The sequence below is a fragment of the Hyperolius riggenbachi genome, chromosome 8 (genome assembly GCF_040937935.1).
Source record: "Hyperolius riggenbachi isolate aHypRig1 chromosome 8, aHypRig1.pri, whole genome shotgun sequence".
Classification (NCBI taxonomy): Eukaryota; Metazoa; Chordata; class Amphibia; order Anura; family Hyperoliidae; genus Hyperolius; species Hyperolius riggenbachi.
Genome location: NC_090653.1, coordinates 152,152,047 through 152,172,487, shown reverse-complemented (window position 1 = coordinate 152,172,487; position 20,441 = coordinate 152,152,047). Strand labels below are relative to the sequence as shown.

The 20,441-nt window shown below is 47.0% G+C and overlaps 1 protein-coding gene across 1 annotated transcript in view; it reads right to left on the bottom strand.

Moving 5' to 3' along the window:
* The window catches only part of ARHGEF9 (Cdc42 guanine nucleotide exchange factor 9), a 662,656-nt gene that overhangs the window by 310 nt on the left and 641,905 nt on the right, over positions 1-20,441 (bottom strand). The gene's annotated exons all lie outside the window — the stretch shown is intronic.

The following is a 20,441-nucleotide window of genomic DNA, read 5'->3' as shown; positions in this document are numbered from 1 at the left end:
CAACTTGTCGAATTCAGTTTGTTTCCTGAAAAGTAAATAGACTGTTCTCTCTGAGGGATATAAGGATTCAGTGGTGTACCTACAAAAGGGCTGCAGGTGCTCACAGCACCGGGTGTAGCCATGGCTAGGGGTGCCGCTGTGTTGGTCAGCCACTGTGTTCTTCCACCTGGGACCTTTTTTCATAGTTTGGGCAACATTCGGGAAAATAGCAGGCAGTGCAAGGAACTGTACTACTTCCTGCACTAAATATAGCACCCCTACCCCTTCCTGTCCCGTGGGCAATGTGTGTCCTCGCTCTCTACAGTTAGCCTGCAGTGAGTTAATTTGCAGAGCATAAAGGGTGAGTAGAGAGAATGATTGCTGTGCTGCAGCTGGGACATTAGCAGGGAGAGGTGGCAGGATGTGTTTAGTGCTTGAGAAGTTGCCTGTCATTAGTAGCCATGTGCACTGGCTGCTGTAATACCAGAGTGCTCTGGACTATTGATTATTTATCTTTATCAGAGTCAGGCACATGCAGAGGAGGGTGCTCTGGGTGCCCAAGCACCCCCTTTTTTTAAAATTCCCATAAAAAGGCCCCTTTGGCTGCAAAAATGAAGCCCCTCCCCCAGCCACGGTAAGCCCTGCTCACCCAGATGAAAGCCCCTCACCCCACATGACATCCAGTACTTGCACCCAGATCTCACATGGCATTAAAGAGACTCTGAAGCGAGAATAAATCTCGCTTCAGAGCTCATAGTTAGCAAGGGCATGTGTGCCCCTGCTAAACCGCCGCTATCACGTGGCTAAACGAGGGTCCCTGACCCCCCGAAATCCCCTCCAAGCAGAGGGGGATCTCTTCCGGATTGAGGCAGGGCAAACCGCCGCAGCCCTGCCCCACGCGCGTCTGTCAGCGCATATCTCCGCCTCTCCCCCTGCCCCTCTCAGTCTTCCTTCGCTGAGAGGGGCGGGGGAGAGGCGGCGATGCGCCGCTGATAGACGCGACTGGAGGCAGGGCTGCAGCCGTTAGCCCTGCCTCTAGGAGCAGCAAAATCTACGACCGATTTGGTCATTGATTTTGCAGGGGGGGGGGGTTGGGGGTGAAGGGACCCCCGTTTAGCCACGTGCCCCTGCTAACTATGAGCTCTGAAGCGAGAATTATTCTTTACTCTTTAACCTTCTGCCGCCTGAGTCACGCCAGTAGGCGTGGCCGCGGCGGCAGCCCCAGGACCGCCTAACGCCAATTGGCGTAAAGTCCTGGGGCTCTGTTTAGCATGAGATCGTGCGCATGGTGCGCGCGCATCTCATGCTCGGAGGGCGGAGCTCCGCCCCGCCTTCGGTCTCCGAGCGGCTATTGCCGCTCGGGAGACTGTTAGCCGGCGATTACGCCGTCTATTTACTTGGTGCAGCGCTGCGATGAGCAGCAGCGCTGCACTGGGGATAGCCGTGTGACACGGCTGTCCCCATGGGGGACAAGAGAGCGATCGGCTCTCATAGGCAGAAGCCTATGACAGCCGATCGCCATAATTGGCCGGCTGTGGGGAGGGAGGGAGGGAATAAACTTAAAGAAACAGGGGATTTTAGAAAAACAAACAAACAATAATATTTATTTAAAAAAAAATAAACATGGGGGGAGCGATCAGACCCCACCAACCGAGAGCTCTGTTGGTGGGGAGAAAAGGGGGGGGGGATCACTTGTGAGCTGAGTTGTGCGGCCCTGCAGCTTGGCCTTAAAGCTGCAGTGGCCAATGTAGCTAAAAATGGCCTGGTCACTAGGGGGGTTTAGCCCTGCAGTCCTCTAGTGGTTAAGTACCTGTAATCAACACATGCATGACACTCAATACCCACCCACAGCCAGATCCCTGTACCCACACCCAGAACCCATATGGCAGCCAGCATCTGCATTCAGCAACCACATGACAACCAATACCCTCCTAGCCAGAAACAAGGAGGGGGAACCATGCAGCCACCGGTGACAAGTTTGACTAACTCCACACCAGTGAATGCAGCCAGCGCTTCTGTGACTGAATGTGTGTGTCAAGTGGAGGGACTCTGGGATAGTTTGGGACAGCTGAAGAGCCGAGGTCACTAGCCACTGCAGGGCAAGGGGGCTGGGGGGGGGGGGGGGGGCAGGTCCACTGTTTAAATTTAAGCACACTCCGCTTAAGGACCCTCTGCATTGCCCTAATCAGAGTAATTCATCAATAATGCAGGGAAGTCTGCTGTTTCAGAAGCACCTGTATAACAATACAGGTGCTGACAGCCTACTTCTATAGTGAGCAGAGAAGCAAGCTTCAGGCAATTTAGATTAGCTTGATTGCAGGTAATCTTATCTCTTTTCCCAGCTCCTGCTCCCACCCTGCTGTCTTCCCCATGACCTTTTCCTCTTTTCAGATTTGAGTGGCTTCTTTTAACAGCATGTACCTGCCAAAAAACACTGGTGATGTCTGCAGTCCTGGTGAGAGGTCTTCCTGCCATTTCTCCTCTCCCACCAGGCTCTCTGTCTTGTGCTTCTACTTCTTTATCCCCCCTTCTCCTTTGCATCCCCAGCTTTCGTATGTCCTCCTTTTCTGACTGTCCTCAGAGGTACTCACAATTTAATCGTACCATAGTCATAGTCTAATGTCCTACCATATTGTTATTGTGTATTTATATAGCACTGACATCCAGAGTTCCATAACGGTTAGCTCATCCTGACGACTCCTTTTCCCAAAAAATCCTAAAATTTTCAGCGACATGCTCGGTGCCCCAACCCGTCAACCCTTCCATCAAAAAATGACATGGTCTGTAAATAATCAGCACCAGATGTCAAATTCCCTAGGTACACCACTTTAATGATTTACTGCAGGAAAGTTCAAAGGGTCATCACCTCTGCTTCATTTTCAGCATAAAAGGCAGAGTGTGGAATCTAAATTGCAACTGTGACAGTCTGGTGTAATCTTAAAAATCTTACTAATATTATAAATGTGAAATTTTGGATGTTTGAATGTTTGTTACTCAATCATGCAACAATGGCTGAACGGATTTGAATGAAATTTAGCACACCCATAGTACATTACCTGGAATAACATATAGGATACTTTTTATCCCCATAACCAAAACGTGGTTGGAGACAAATACAAATTTCATTGGGAAAATGCAAACTGCAGCCATTCTTACACTGTTAATGGTAGGCTTCTCAACTTTGCACAGTTGGTCACTGCGTGACTGGGATTAATATTCAGAAAAGTGGGTGGAGCCTACAAAAGCCAATCACAATTTACCTATTGATTTTCAAGGGGAATATTTCATTGCTGCTATTCTTGCACTGTTAATGGCACAAGCCTCAAACCTGGTACAGTTGGTCATTGGGTGACTAGGGTTCAAATTCAGAAATGGGGTGGAGCCACAATCAGATTTGTTTCATTTCAATGCAAATTATTGATGCCAAAGACTGCAAAGCTCACCAACTTGGTCATTCAGTAATTGTGTGTTAGGGTTAGAAAAAGTGGGTGCAGCCAACTCCAGCCAAATACATACCTGGGAAACGCTGGGTCATCAGTGGGCAGAGACAAATACAAATTTCACTGGGAAAACGTAAACTGCAGCTATTCTTACACTGTTAATGGTAGGGTAATCAAACTTTGCACAGTTGGTCACGGGGTGACTGGTGTTAATATTCAGAAAAGTGGGTGGAGCCTACAAAAGCCAATTAAAATTCACCTATTGCTTTTCAAGGGGAATATTTAATTGCTGCCATTCTCGCACTGTTAATGGTACAAGCCTCAAACCTGGTACAGATGGTCATTGGGTGACTGGGGTTCAAATTCAGAAAAGGGGGTGGAGCCACAGCCAATTAGATTTGTTTCATTTCAATGCAAATTATTGACGCCAAAGACCGCAAAGCTAGGTAATTGAGTAATTGTGAGTTAGGGTTAGAAAAAGTGAGCAGAGCAAATACCAGCCAAATACATACCCGGGAAACCCTGGGCCCTCAGCTAGTAAAACTATAAAACTGAAAATAAAAATATGTAACTCTTTTCTATACCATTCCTGTTCTATTTACTGTATCACCTGTACTTCACATACAATTCCACATCTCATAAGTTTATTTTTTACTATGGGATCACTTAAAATGCAAGTGCATCAGAAAAAAAAAAAAAGTCATTAAAATACTGCTACACAGGTCACGCAAACTGCAATCTGATGACTTCATAGCATAAAAGCACTCCTTAAGCCTACCATGCACTGCAAATTGTTTTTAATAGTTCAGACTTTAGACTTGATAACAACATTGAATCTAACAAAACTCTACAAAAACTAGGGCACATTTGATTGATACAGCAATTGCAATACAGATTGTATGTTGATTGGTAAAAGCTGTCCTTTGTTAAGGTAGCCATACACTGGTCGATTTGTTATCAGATCGACCAACAGATAGATCCCTCTCTGATCGAATCTGATCATGGTATGGCTGCCTTTACTACAAACAGATTGTGAATCGATTTCAGCATGAAATTGATTCACCATCTGTGAAGATGCCGCTGCCGCCATGCACCCCCCCCCCATACATTACCCGATCCGGCCTGCGCGAGTTCCCTGGTCTCCATTGTCTTCTTCTCCACGCTCGGCTCCAGAGCTCCAGCTTCCTGTCTGGGGAAGTTTAAACAGTAGAGGCAGAGCTGGGGCAAGGTCCTTCAGCACCCAAGGCTGAGACAGCAAAGTGCGCCCCTCCATCCCTCCCACCCCAGCCATCACACACTGATTGCTATTAGACTAAAAAGTGCCCCAGGGCCCCCAACCTCCCCAACACCTTAATCTCTAGTTATCTGGCTTGCAGCCACTGTCATGTATCCCCTTTTCTTATTTCTTTCTGCTTCAAACACAATTGGGAATGATAGCTGAGTGAGTTGTGCACCCCCTCCTACACTGCACCCTGAGGCTGGAGCCTCTCCAGCCTCTGCCTCGGCCCTGAGTAGAGGGCGCTCTACTGTTTAAACTTCCTGCTGGGAGAGGAAGTTCAATGAAGCCAGCTGGACTCGGAGCCCAGCGCGGAGAAGAAGACAGCGGAGAGAGCAGAGACATGCGCCGGCGGAACAGGTAATGTATTGCAACTAGCGTCGGTCGTCGGGCATTCGAACACCGCTATCGACGCACATCCCACCCGCTGGCGATTGAGCAAAATCTTCTGCACGGACGGATCGACGGGAATCGATGGGAACGATTGATTTTGGAGGAAATCGATCGATCTGTCAGCGTTTACGCAACGATTTCACAGCAGATTCGATCACAGTGATCAAATCTGCTGTATATCGGCGGCAAAATCGTTAGGTGTATGGGCCCCTTTAGATCACCAGGGGGAGAGCATGAAGGGGAGAGGGCAAACATGACACTCGAGTGACCTTTCCTAAGGCTTTGTACACTATCAAACATCACAGAGCTTCCAATGGCAGCAGTCAGACTGACATTCCATCAGATGATTAAAATATCAAGTGGTGAATGATGGTACTGGGAATGATAGGTGAACAATCAGTATTAGTCAGATATCAATCATTTACCTGATCTGAAGCCCATCTGATAGTGTATAGTGGGTTTAAAGCAGACCCAAACTAAACATTTTTTTAATTCTAAATATTTAGTTGCATCACTCAGTAACATACAAAGATAAATAACACTCCTTCAAGCCTATGAGCATTTCAGTGCATACTTTTCACCCTTCTCTTTTCTCAACTAGGGTTATACAGGTGGCAGCCATTAGCAATTCCTCCTTTGCCAGACACCACCTACTCCACCAGTTTGCCGGATTCTGTCCCGGCAATATGAAAGAAAGGGAGGGGTTCTACCAATAAATGTAAAATATTTTATATTTTTCATCATGCAGCTGAAAAAAGGCTGCTATTTATTATTATAATTTAGAAAATAGATGTTATTTCTGAAATCTTGTATTTTTAATTTGGGTCCACTTTAACCAATCTATTTAATAGCTTTCAGTTAGTTTCAACCTCTTGCCACTTAGTTTATAGGATACTGAAAGTTAGGGAAATGATCGAAAATGTTTGAAAAAACTACCGTACTTTTAGCCGTATAAGACGCACTTTTTCTCCCCAAAAAATGGGGAGAAAAAGTCCCTGCGTCTTATATGGCAAAGGCAGGGAATCCCCGACTTACGAACGCCCGCCGATACGAACCGCGACCCGCTGTCGGGGATTCCCTGTCTGTGCGTCCTGCTGTGGCCATCTCCTCCCCCTCCTTGCTTGCCCCCCTCCTCGTGTCCCCCCTGTGTGTGCTCGGGCCCCCCTAATCGATGACACGTCATCGATGACACGTCATTACAAGCCGGCACTAGAGGAAGCCGCCCACAGAAGCCGGATGTCTTCAATCGCCGCGGGCAAGATGGAGGAGGTAAGCAGCTGCCGCTTCTCAATTAGAGGGGGACCCGGCGAGAACACAGGGGGGACACGAGGAGGGGGGCAAGCAGGGGGGACCCGGCGATGACACACGGGGGCAGAAACACGGGGGGCAGACAGACACATGGGGGACAGAAACCTGGGGGCAGACAGCAGGCACATGGGGGCATACACATGGGGGCAGACAGCAGGCACATGGGGGCAGACAGCTGGGGGCAGACAGCAGTCACATGGGGGCAGGCACATGGAGGCAGACAGCAGGCACATGGGGGCAGACAGCATTACACTGGGGGCAGACATCAGGAAACATGGGGGCAGACAGCAGGACACATGGGGGCAGACAGCAGGACACATGGGGGCAGACAGCAGGACACATGGGGGCAGACAGCAGGACACATGGGGCAGACAGCAGGACACTGGGGGGCAGACAGCAGGACACAGGAGGACACCATTTGGGGGAGGTCATGTACAAGACGCTCCTGAAATATGGGAGCCTGCTGAGACCCATGCTGTACCTGCCCTGACCGTGCTTTGCAGACCAGGCATCTGTGGTCAGATGGACCCTTGACCCAGTGGAAGACAAACCAAGTCGAAAGCATTTGCCAAGAATGTTTTATGGAGGGCAAGTTTGCCATTTTTTTTAATTGTGTGAAACTGTACATGGTACTATAGTCTCAGTACCATGGTGACTGACCACAGGTAATAGCCGGGGAAACCGGTTTCTATTGCGTTCCGGAGTTGGAGCCTAAGAAACGGCTACCACCACACATCCAGGCAAGGAGGGCAGCGGGCATGCCCGCCCCGAGGTAGTTACCAAAAATAACAATACAGGACTCAGGAGGACGTTTGAGGCCCTAATTGTAATGAATCAACTTTAAATCCTTTAACAGGAATCAGTTATGGAGGGCAAGTCTGCCATTGTCACCACGGGTGATGGCCGGGGAATCAAGGTTGGATTCCGGCCCGAAGTGGGAGCTTGCTGAGACCCATGCTGTACCTGCCCTGACCGTGCTTTGCAGACCAGGCATCTGTGGTCAGATGGACCATTGACACAGCGGAAGACAAACCAAGTCGAAAGCATTTGCCAAGAATGTTTTATGGAGGGCAAGTTTGCCATTTTTTCAAATGTGTGTAACTGTAGATGGTACTATAGTCTCAGTACCATGGTGACTAGCGACCACTGACCACGGGTAATGGCCGGGGAATCCGGTTTCTATTGCGTTCTGGAGTTGCAGCCTAAAAAACGGCTATCACTACACATCCAGGCAAGGAGGGCAGCAGGCATGCCCGCCCCGAGGTAGTGACCAAAAATAACAATACAGGACTCAGGAGGACGTTTGAGGCCCTAATTGTAATGAATCAACTTTAAATCCTTTAACGGGAATCAGTTATGGAGGGCAAGTATGATGGTGCCTTCACTGCGATTCACCAGGTTGGTCTCCGTCGAGAATCTGTTATGGAGGTCAAGTCTGCCATTGTGACCACTGACCATGGGTAATGGCGGGGGAACCCTTCCTGGTGTGATTGCGTTCCGGAGTTGGAGCCTAAGAAACGGCTACCACCACACATCCAGGCAAGGAGGGCAGCAGGCATGCCCACCCCGAGGTAGTGACCAAAAATAACAATACAGGACTCAGGAGGACTTTTGAGGCCCTAATTGTAATGAATCAACTTTAAATCCTTTAACAGGAATCAGTTATGGAGGGCAAGTCTGCCATCCATTCAAGTGCAAGTTATGCACTGACTGCCAGGTATAATACAATGTGCAGTCACAGATGCAGTGAAAGGTATGCAGTGACTGCAAACAGCCGTTCGTGTAGTGACGGCCGTGCTGGACTGGTGCGCACCATGACGAGAGTGCAGGTGATGGTGGCTTTACAGCCCATATGGTCGCCCGGCTGATGTAGCTGAATGACAGAACAGTGACTGTCCAGCTGATCAAATTTGGTCTGACCACAATGAAACAACGACCTTATTATCTTTGGTGTGCCACCCCCACCCGAGACACTCATATAGCCGGCGGTCATTGCTTCATTGTGATTCGCAAGCCCCTTCACCACGGCAAGGTAATGATCATGAAGGGGGATGGGCACATGTACATGCCTTTTTTATTTGTTGCAGCCGCCCACAGTGCAGCCAGAAAAATTAAGCAGGCATGTACACGCACCAGAAAAATTAGTATAGAGGCCGCTGCTAGCAGCGGCCTTAAAAATTCTGGAATCCGCATAGAGTCCTGGACCCTGTTGGTGGTGGCGGAGAAGGCAGTCAAGCGGCCTGCAGGCAGAGATGCTGTGTGTGGGGACTGACTGAGTCTTCGGTCGTGCAGTAGCCCTCCGGGATCCATGCCTCATTCATTTTGATAAAGGTGAGGCGCTGAACACTGTTGTGACTTAAGCAACTTCTCTTCTCAGTGACAATGCTTTCAGCTGCACTGAAGGTCCTTTCTGACAGGACGCTTGTGGCAGGGCAAAAGAGAAGTTGGATGGCAAATTGGGACAGCTCTGGCCACAGGTCAAGCCTGCGCACCCAGTAGACCAAGGGTTCATCGTCGCTGCTCGCAGTGTCTACATCCACACTTAAGGCCAGGTAGTCGGCTACCTGCCGGTCCAGGCATTGGTGGAGGGTGGATCCAGAAGGGCTACGGCGAGGCGTTGGACTAAAGAATGTCCGCATGTCCGACATCACCCCGAGATCGCTGGAGCGTCCTGTCCTTGCCTGCGTGGACTTGGGAGGAGGAGGATTACTGCCACTGGTACCTTTATTGCGTTGTACTGTCACATCACCCTTAAAAGCATTGTACAGCATCATTGACAGCTTGTTCTGCAAGTGCTGCATCCTTTCCGCCTTGTGTTGAGTTGGTAACAGGTCCGCCACTTTGTGCCTGTACCGAGGGTCTAGTAGCGTGGCCACCCAGTACAGATCATTCCCCTTGAGTTTTTTGATATATAGGTTCCCTCATCAGGCTGGACAACATGAAAGAGGCCATCTGCACAAAGCTGGATCCAGACGTACTCTCCATCTCCTCTTGCTCTTCCTCAGTGACGTCACGCAAGTCCTCTTCTTCCCCCCAGCCACGAACAATACCACGGGAACGTAGAGCAGCAGAAGCCCCCTGTGACGGCTGCTGCAGTTGTTCTTCTGCCGCCTCTTCTTCCTCCACAGAAACACCTTCCTCATCCTCATCCGAGTCTGACTCCTCTCCTTCCCCACACGACTCCTCCTCTTCCTCCCCCCTCTGTGCTGCCGCAGGTGTCGAGGAAACATCTGGTTCGGATGAAAATCGCTCCCACAACTCCTCCTGCTGTAACTGTTCCTGTTCACGCTCCTCCACAGCTTCATCCACCACTCGGCGCACGGCACGCTCCAGGAAGTAAGCGTAGGGGATCAAGACGCTGCTGGTGCCTTCAGCGCGACTCACCAGGTTGGTCACCTCCTCAAACGGCTTCATGGTCCTACATGCATTTCGCATCAGTGTCCAGTTGTTGGGCCACAACATCCCCATCTTCCCAGATTGTGTCCTTCTACTGTAATGGGTGACGGCTTTCTCCTGGTCTAGCAGGCAAGAGAACATGAGCAGGGTGGAATTCCAGCGAGTCGGGCTGTCGCAAATCAGGCGTCTCACCGGCAAGTTGTTTCTCCGCTGAATGTCCGCAAAGCGTGCCATGGCCGTGTAAGACCGCCTGAAATGCTCACACAACTTCCTGGCCTGCTTCAGGGCATCCTCTAAGCCTGGGTACTTTGAGACAAATCTTTGCATGACCAGATTCAGCACATGTGCCATGCAGGATATATATGTCAGCTTTCCCAAATTCAACGCGGAAAGGAGATTGCTGCCGTTGTCACACACCTCGTTGCCGATCTCCAGCTGGTGCGGGGTCAGCCATTGCTCCACCTCTTTGTTAAGAGCAGCCAGGAGAGCTGGTCCAGTGTGACTCTCCGCTTTGAGGCAAGACATGTCTAAAATGGCGTGACACCGTCGTACCTCACATGCAGCGTAGGCTCTAGGGAGATGGGGCTGTATAGCTGGAGAGGAGGAGATGGCAGCACCGCTAGAGTTGAACTGCCACTCAGCCAAGGAGGAGGAGGATGACAGCGAAGAGGATGTAGCAGGAGGAGAAGGAGAGGAGGTAGCAGGAGACCTGCCTGCAAGACGTGGAGGAGTCACAAGTTGTTCCGCTGCGCAGCCATGTACTCCCTGCTTGCTGTCATTGGTCACCAGGTTGACCCAATGGGCTGTGTATGTAATGTAGCAGCTCTACCAGTGCTTGGCAAACCAGGCATCTTGGTCAGGTGGACCCTTGACCCAACACTCTTCGCAATAGATGACACCACTTGTCTCTCAACTGCACGGTACAGTTTGGGTATGGCCTTTTGTGAAAAATAATTGCGGCCTGGTATCTTCCACTGCGGTGTCCCAATGGCCACAAATTTACGGAAAGCCTCTGACTCCACCAGCTTGTATGGTAATAGCTGGCGAGCTAATAGTTCCGCCATGCCAGCTGTCAGACGCCGGGCAAGAGGGTGACTGGCAGAAATGGGCTTCTTCCGCTCAAAGACTTCCTTCACGGACACCTGGCTACTGCTCAAGTGCAGAGGCAGTGTGAAGGAGGGTGGTTGTGAAGGTGCAAGGGAGAAAGCGGATGAAGACGATGCACCTGAAGGAGGAAGAGGAGAAGGAGGGTGGCTTGTCTTTTGGGTGCTGCTTTTCCTCAGGTGTTCTTCCCATTGCTGTTTGTGCCTTTTCTCCAGGTGCCTTCGTAAGGCACTTGTCCCTACGTGAGTGTTGGCCTTTCCATGGCTCAATTTTTGGAGGCAGAGAGAACAGATGGCTTTGCTTCGATCTAAGGTACACACGTTAAAACATTTCCAAACTGCTGAGCCTGCTGTGGAAATGGCACTACGGTGGCATCAGCAGCTGACCTTGAAGGGCATGCTGGCTGCCTGTCCATAGCTGGTGATACATGGCGCCAGACACTGCCCCCAGCTGTTTCTGAGGACGAGCTCCCTCTGCTTCTATCATGGACTCTTCTCCTCCTACTCCTCTCTGACTCACCCTCTGAACTGTCCCCCTGGTCATCTCCTCTACTGAGAACATACGTGGCATCCGTATAATCGTCGTCATAATCCTCCTGCCCAGCTTCGCTTTCCTCAGACACCTCCACAACTGCACCAACATCAGGTGCTTCATCATCCCCCTCCTCACACGTTACGTCCATACTATCGCCACCTGACTCAGACGTATGAGATGGTGTACCTGTGCCTTCCTCTTGTTGTTGCAGCAGTGGCTGTGAATCAGTGATTTCACCACCACCAAATAACTCCTGCGAAGTGTCAAATGCAGTGGATGTGGTGCTTGCTGTAGCGCTGGTGGCTGCGGGAGATGAGGTGTTCTGTGTTAAATACTCAAGCACGTCCTCAAAATTTTGGGAAGTGATGGCACATGCCTTCTTCTGAGCACTGTACTTTGGGCCAGATCTGCACAAAATCACAGCAACACCACCTCGCACAGACCTGCCGGTGCCAGGTGGCCTTCCTCTGGGTCTGCCTCTACCTTTTCCTCTACCTGGTTTGTCCATTTTGTCCATCTCGGGGGGATGCTAGGTCTATGCAGTGAGCTGGGTTCACTCAAACCAAAGGTAGTTATATGCAGTGAAGTGAGTTCACTGAACACAAAAGGTAGTTATATGCACTGAGGTGAGTTCATTCAACACAAAGGTAGTTATATGCAGAGAGGTGGGCCTGATTCACAAAGCGGTGCTAACAGTTAGCACGCTGGTGAAAAGCCCTTTATCACGCCTAAACTCAGTTTAGGTGTGATAAGTTTAGGTGTGATAAGTTTAGGCCTGATAAGTTTAGGTGTGATAAGTTTAAGCACCAACTGCATTAGCACCGTAGTGCACAGCTGATCAAAAGTTTTGCGCTAGCAAAGTCTGGTGCACTTTGCATAGAGTTTAATGGCGCTGCTTTGCGTGCGGGATTTTGCACGCTATCTACACTTATCTAAACTTAGCATGCCTAAACTTATCACACCTAAGCTTATCACACCTATACTTATCATGCCTAAACTGGCTTTTCACCAGCGTGGTGCAATGGTTATCACACCTAAAGTCTCTAACTGGGTTAGCACCGCTTTGTGAATCGAGCCCAGGTGAGTTCACTCTACAAAGGTAGTTATATGCAGTGAGGTGAGTTCACTCAACACAAATGTAGTTATATGCAGTGAGGTGAGTTCACTGAACACAAAAGGTAGTTATATGCACTGAGGTGAGTTCACTCAACAAAGGTAGTTATATGCAGTGAGGTGAGTTCACTGAACACAAAAGGTAGTTACATGCACTGAGGTGAGTTCACTCAACACAACAGATAGTTATATGCAGTGAGGTGGGTTCACTGAACACAAAAGGTAGTTATATGCAGTGAGGTGAGTTCACTCAACACAACAGATAGTTATATGCAGTGAGGTGAGTTCACTGAACACAAAAGGTAGTTATATGCAATGAGGTGTGTTCACTCAACACAACAGATAGTTATATGCAGTGAGCTGGGTTCACTGAACAATAAAGGTAGTTAGATGCAGTGAGCTGGGTTCACTGAACAATAAAGGTAGTTAGATGCAGTGAGGTGGGTTCACTCCACAATAAAGGTAGTTAGATGCAGTGAGGTGGGTTCACTCAACACAACTGGTAGTTATATGCAGTGAGCTGGGTTCACTGAACAGTAAAGGTAGTTAGATGCAGTGAGGTGGGTTCACTCAACACAACAGGTAGTTAGATGCAGAGAGTTATGAGAGTTGGTGAGTTCACTCAACAAAGGTAATTATATGCAGTGAGGTGAGTTCACAGAACACAAAAGGTAGTTATATGCAGTGAGGTGAGTTCACTCAACACAACAGGTAGTTAGATGCAATGAGCTGGGTTCCCTCAACACAAAGCTAGGTATATGCAGTGATGAGGTGGGTTAACTAAACACAACAGGTACTGGGTATATGCAGTACTGGGTAGTACAATGTGCAGCTCCCTGTCACACACACAGGTAGTCACTGAATGTGCTGCTGGGCTGCTGGCAGTGGCACACACTGTATCAATTAGCAATGCTGTCTATGCAACAACACAAGTGTCAGTTTGACACACAGAAAAAAAAATACAACAGGATTAGCTGTGAAAAGAGCTGTTAAATGAGGGGTGCTATTTAAGCAATAAGATTCAGCCAGGAACAAGCCAAGAGCCTGACTAATCTGCCCATAGGAGAGCAAGGCTGCAGCAGCTCTCCCTATTCTGACTAGCAGCAGGCACACGAGTGAGTCTAATGGCCGCCGGAGCCTGCCTTATATAAGGGGGGGTGGGGCTCCAGGGCTGAATGTAGCGGAATTGGCTACAATGTGCCTGCTGACTGTGATGTAGAGGGTCAAAGTTGACCCTCATAGAGCATTATGGGGTGAATCGAACTTCCGGGAAAGTTCGCCTTCGCCGGCGAAGGCGAACCACCCGAAGTTCGCCTGGAACCGTTCGCTGGCGAACCGTTCGGGACATCTATAGTTTCTATGCTTAAAACATTGCCATATCACTGTCAAAGCATCCACTATGCATTCTGTATTGTACCAGAGGATGCTTAAGGATAAGGGGACGCCACCAGTCAGGAGACTTAAGCTTAACAGAAAGAGAACTTTGCAGCATAACAATGACAGTAAATCCACCCACAGATGCAGAAAATTAACAAAGAAATACCTAAATATAAAAGGATAGAAGAGTTCTGGAATGGATAACTCAAAGCCTGCCTCTAGACAAAGTCCATTGAAATGAGGAGGGTGATTTGAAAGTTGAAACAAAACATGATCATTCAGCACTCCTACTAGTGTGACATCACGTTCATCTAAGTAAACATTTCACAGATATTTGAATAATTTTATAGGTCATGTGACTATCCAGTTTTTAATAAAACTAAAAAATAACTTTTATTTTGATATATGTAATCCTCTGCTTCCCCAAAGTATTATTAAAAAGAACAAAGGACACAATATTCAGAGCGCTGTGAACAACAAGCTGTATTGGAGTATAATACACACACAAGGTTTCGGGTGGAGCCCTTCCTTAGGTGTGTGTATCCTTATACTCCACTCCAGCTTGTAGCTGTTCACAGCCCTCTGAGTGCCGTGTCCTTTGTTCTTTTTGGTGTGTCGGATTAACAGGATTGGAGTACCTTTTGGACACAGAGCAGCGGTTGGCCGGATTTTTACCAGTTTTACTTGAGGTCAGGAACCTTGGCTTTATATGTTACCAAAGTATTATTACAGGAATTGTTATCATGTATTCTCAAGTAACAAGAACCCTCATTCGAAGCAGGAAACTATGGAATGATTTACTCAAGACTGGTGGTAAATTGGATTGTGTGCACTGCTGAAGGCAAATTTCAATAATAGGAGACAGAACAAAATTTAGTATCGAAATACCAATATATGATTGATATGTATAGAGTATAATATTTTGCAATAAATATAGTATTTTCTTTAGCTATACTGGTGTTGTGATATTGTTTCTTATATTTGAAGCTTGGCTCAGTCATTGCACACTAGCCACCTTGCTGCCATGTTCATTGTAACCGCTGACTCTTTATTGTACTTAGCACTGACTATAAGGTCCACTAGACCTCAATCTGATGCACATTCTTTCATTCATTCAACTGCAGCTCAGTTGAGGAGGAAAACTATTGTTCACCTCAACAAATAGGTGAAAGTAGCACCTAGTAACTTCCTGGTATTCATATTTAATAGGCTGTGTATGCCTTTTATATATAACTAGTAGACCTAAGCCCGTTTAAAAATGAACTCTAGGTCTCTCTCATCACCGCCACATGCCAGTGCGCATCCGCGCGCACCTGCCCACCGCTCGTGCACTCGTCCACCCGCCCGCTCCCTGGCCCCGTCCTCCTGTCCCAACGGCTGTCTTAGCTGGTAGGTTGTTCCAAAAATAGAACTTAGCTGGTAGGTTGTTCCAAAGATCTTGGAGAATAAAGCAGAGATCTTGGTTGTAGGCTTCCTCACATTCCCGTCTAATAAACGAATCAGGAAAACAGAGCAGTGTGCAGTGAGGAGCGAGTGAAGGCGTGTGAGAGATGCCGAAAGGGACATTGGCAAGCCTGCCCTTAATTGAGAAGGCAATGGGGAGAGCCTGTAATAATTACTCTATGAGCATATAAACTGGAACTTTAGTGGTTTTACTTAATAAAGTTAAACTTTTATAAAACAGTATTATGCTATGGAAGCTTTTTGCTTTTAAGGTGCACATACACAACACTTAAAGAGGCACAAGGGACTGGGACCCTGATGACACGGGAGGATCCCGGTTATCCAGCGTTATTGACTAACCTAATGGTGGTCGTCTAACTTTGGAGAGTTTGTTCCCCAAAGGGTGCCCTGGTGTTGGTGGATACTCATCCCATTGCATTGAAGAATCATTGACTGCATATTAATTTAAGAACTGAAGCTGATTCAGAATACTGTGATTTGCGCTTGACATCATTCATTTACATATTGTATTTTGGCAGCCAGCCATGTTGCAGCACATTCATTAGAGCAATATATCCCTGCATAACTTTTATTGCATTGTGGACACTGGAGCGCTTTTATTTCTTGAAATTATACACTAAAAGTGATTGGGGCTGCCCACCTCTGCCACCTGAAAATACATGTGGATGAGTAAACTACTTTTATTGTTACTGTGCCCATTTTAACTAAATTTGTACTGTATTATTTCAATGAGGGAGAGCTGCTGCTAGATATTGTAGAGGGTTTTTTTTATATCACTATCATTAATGTGCCTAAACAAATGTACTGAAAAAGAAGTTGTTATTATAATTAAATAAAAATAAACATATCCTTATTCAGTTCACTTTCATCCTAAGGTTTTTTCTAAAATTCTTATTTTATTTATTATTATTTTTTCATCTGTTCATCTGTTTAAAGAGGTTCTGTGGCATGTTTAAAAAAACAAAAACTGACACTTACCTGGGGCTTCTATCAGCCCCCTGCAGCTGTCATGTCCCGCACTGTCCTCCTACGATCCTCCATTCCCCACTGCCGGTCCCAGCCTAATTATTAGTCTAACTCAGGGCTCTCAAACTCAATTTACCTGGGGGGCCGCAGGAAGCAAAGTCAGGTTGAGGCTGGGCCGCATAAGGAATTTCACAATCGCGGTGCATCGCCGCCTCTGCCCGCCCCTCTCACTCTTCCTTCACAGAGAGGGGCAGGGAGAGGCGGCGATCCGTGTTGCGATTGACGTCAGGAGGGGCAGAGCTGAAGCTGAAAGCTCTGCTCCTTCCAGGAAATGCCAGCGGATTTCCCCCCGGGCGATTTGGGGGCTCTGCAGCCCTCGTTTAGCGGCGGGGATGCGGTGGATTACTTGGGAGCACTGAAGCGAACTATAAGGAAGCTTTTGCCGGCGAGGGCCACAAAATATTGTATCGAGGGCCGCAAATGGCCCGCGGGCCGCGAGTTTGAGACCCCTGGTCTAACTAGATGAATAATGCTTGCTCCCGCACGTGTCATCCGAAGCTTACTATGCAGGGGCAGTACAAAGTTTTCTTGTACTGTGCCTGCGCAGTAAGCTCCCGATGACACGCACGTGAGCGAGCCACGGCCGCGTACCTGCAGTCTAGTTACAGGAATAATTAGACCAGAACCGGCATCGGGGAACGAGTATCATAGGACGGCGCGGGACATGACAGCTGCAGGGGGCCGATAGAAGCCCCAGGTAAGTGTCATTTTTTTTTTAAAATGCCACGGAACCCCTTTAAAGCTTTTCAGGATTCTGCAATTGAAAAAGTACCAAAAAGTAGGTAAAAACTATTTTGAGTAATTTTTTTTTTTGCTTGTTGGTGGTTTAAAATGCATTTTATTGATAAGGTGCGAAAATATCACCTAGGAGAAAATGTATGAGAAAAAAATAAATTAAATAAGGGCCATTATCTCTACTTACAAATCCACATTGTTTGCAGTGGCCTTCATAATTTGTTTTTTGTTTATTGCTCTTGAAACAATTATATAATATTTCTTCAAATATATTTAGAAGACAAACATTTTAAAAGGTGGAAGATGATTCAGTGGTTGAAGCAACCTTAGTTTTAAGGTGTTTAAGGCATAGACAGGCAGAGTGACAAACAGGGGTAAGACAAAAAGGAATTTACCCAGCAGGAACATGCTGGGAGAGGAAACAGGGCGACAAAAACAAGTAGAATAATGGCCCATACTCACGGGCAACTTTTTGGCCTGTCGCCAGCACACGTGAGCGTGTGCGAGACAGGCCGGCGACAGCTCGTCGCCAGGTCCCTCCGCATACACACGGCGGAGGGACCTGGCAACTGATGCGGCGGAAGCTGTCGCTGTTGCTCCTCCCCCCGCCGGAAGCCCAATGTATTTCTTATCTTGTTGCTGTAGCTAGTCCGCGTGAGTAGCGACAGTTGCGGCGGAGACTGTCGCCAGGCGATTGAGCGGTTCAATCGCCCGGCGACATCAGCGACGAGTGACAGTTCGGGGTGTGCGCTCGTGCAACGCCGCAAACTCACGGGCGACCTGTCGCTGCAACACGTGTTGCGGCGACATTTGTAGCCTGTGAGTATGGGCCATTAAAGGCAGCAAGCATCAGGCCATCATTTGTTAGCCCAAGCATGCAGGAATATCTGTAGAGCACCGTTAGGTTGGTTCACAGGACTCTTGACAGTCTTTTCTGCTATGTCTCTTTTTTAATCAAAGCATTATAATATTAAAATACATACTAAAACATGAACCATATTACATTAAATTAAAATATTTAAAACATTACAAAGATAATATACAGTGGGATGTGAAACTTTGGGCAACCTTGTTAATTGTCATGATCTTCCTGTATAAATCATTGGTTGTTACGATAAAAAATTTCAGTTAAATATATCATATGGGATACACACACACAGTGATATTTGAGAAGTGAAATGAAGTGTGGATTTACAGAAAGTGTGCAATAATTGTTTAAACAAAATAAGGCAGGTGCATAAATTTGGGAACCACAAAAAACAAATTAAATCAATATTTAGTATATCCTCCTTTTGCAGAAATTACAGCCTCTAAATGCTTCCTGTAGGTTCCAATGAGAGTCTGGATTCTGGTTGAAGGTATTTTGGATCAATCCTCTTTACAAAACATCTCTAGCTCATTCAGGTTTGATGGTTTCCGAGCATGGACAGCTCTCTTTAACTCACACCACAGTTTTTCAATTATATTCAGGTCTGAGGACTGTGATGGTGATTCCAACACATTGTACTTGTTCCTCAGCTTGAATGCCTTAGTGGATTTTGAGCAGTGTTTAGGGTCCTTGTCTTGTTGAAAGATTCATCCCCGGCGCAGCTTCAGCTTTGTCACTGATTCCTGGACATTGGTCTCCAGTGGAATCCATGCGTTCCTCAAATTTGACAAGATTCCCAGTCCCTGCACTGGCCACACAGCCCCACAGCATGATGGAACCACCACCATGTTTTACTGTAGGTAGCAGGTGTTTTTCTTGGAATGCTGTGTTCTTTTTCCTCCATGCATAACGCCCCTTGTTATGCCCAAATAACTACATTTTAATTTCATCAATCCACAGCACCTTATTCCAAAACAAAGCTGGCTTGTCCAAATGTGCTTTAGCATACTTCAAGCGGCTCTGTTTGTCCTATGCATCACTCTTGCATACTGCATCTCCTTGTGTAAAGTGCAACGAATGGTTGAACGATGCACAGTGACTCCATCTGCAGCAAGATTATGTTGTAGGTCTTTGGTGTTGGTCGGTCTGTGGGTTGACTCTGACTGTTTTCACCATTCGTCGCTTCTGTCTATCCGAGATTTTTCTTGTTCTGCCACTTCGAGCCTTAACTTGAACTAAGCCTGTGGTCTTTCATTTCCTCAATATGTTCCTAACTGTGGAAATAGACAGCTGAAATCTCTGAGACAGCTTTCTGTATCATTCCACTAGACCATGATGGTGAACAATCTTTGTCTTCAAGTCATTTGAAAATTGTTTTGAGACCCCCATGTTACTACTCTTCAGAGAAAATTAATAGAGGAAGTAAACTTACAATTGTGAAGGGTCACTGAGCTTACCAAGCCAATTTGAGTTCCAATAATTAGTTCTAAAGGTTTTGGAATCAATACAATGACAACAGTACCTAAAATTATGCACCTGCCTAATTTTATTTAAACAATTATTGCGCACTTTCTGTAAATCCAATACACTTAATTTCACTTCTCAAATATCACTGTGTGTGTCTCCTATATGATATATTTAACTGACATTTTTTATCGTAACAACCAACAATTTATATAGGAAAATCATGACGATTAACAAGGTTGCCCAAACCTTCGCATCCCACTGTATAACAACTATAAAAGTTTATAATAATAACAATTTAAGACATTCTTAAAGGGAAACTGAGCACCAGGGACTAAAATTTGTGAAAATCAACCTCCCCATAAAGTCTTGTGTGCATGCTGCAATACAAGCGAGATGCAGTCCATGGATCTCCCATCTATGGCTACATCTCTCGCCATGTATTCTGGCATGCATGCACTGCTTATGAGGAGCTCAATTTTGAAAATATTGTCCCTGGTGCTCAGTTGCCTTTAAGAAAAATGTGCCTGTACTCAGATAGGGTGCAGTGTTGGCAAACTCGGGAGGGGGCAGGAGAGAATGGCCACTGGATCATAGCACAACAAAGCTGTAATATGGATGATCCAGCACGGGTCATCTCACCTTCTCCCCTCACACTGAAGAAATAATGATAACACTAAACAGCTAAACCTTTACTTTTTAGGAAGACCCCCTCAGCCTCATGCTTTTAATTTGACTGACTTTTAAGAAAATGCTGGAAGGCTGCTGATGTTGTGAATAGCAACAAAAGCTGTAAAAGTTGAAGTATTTGTGTCTTTCGTTTGTTGTCTGCAAAGCCATGTAAAATGGCTCTTCCCCAAGAATTTAAGGATTTCCCGCCTTTATTAAATAGCAACACATTCCTCAGACAATTTGATGGGTTTTCCAGGCCATTTTGTGACATTTGGCTGCGGTCACTGCCCTG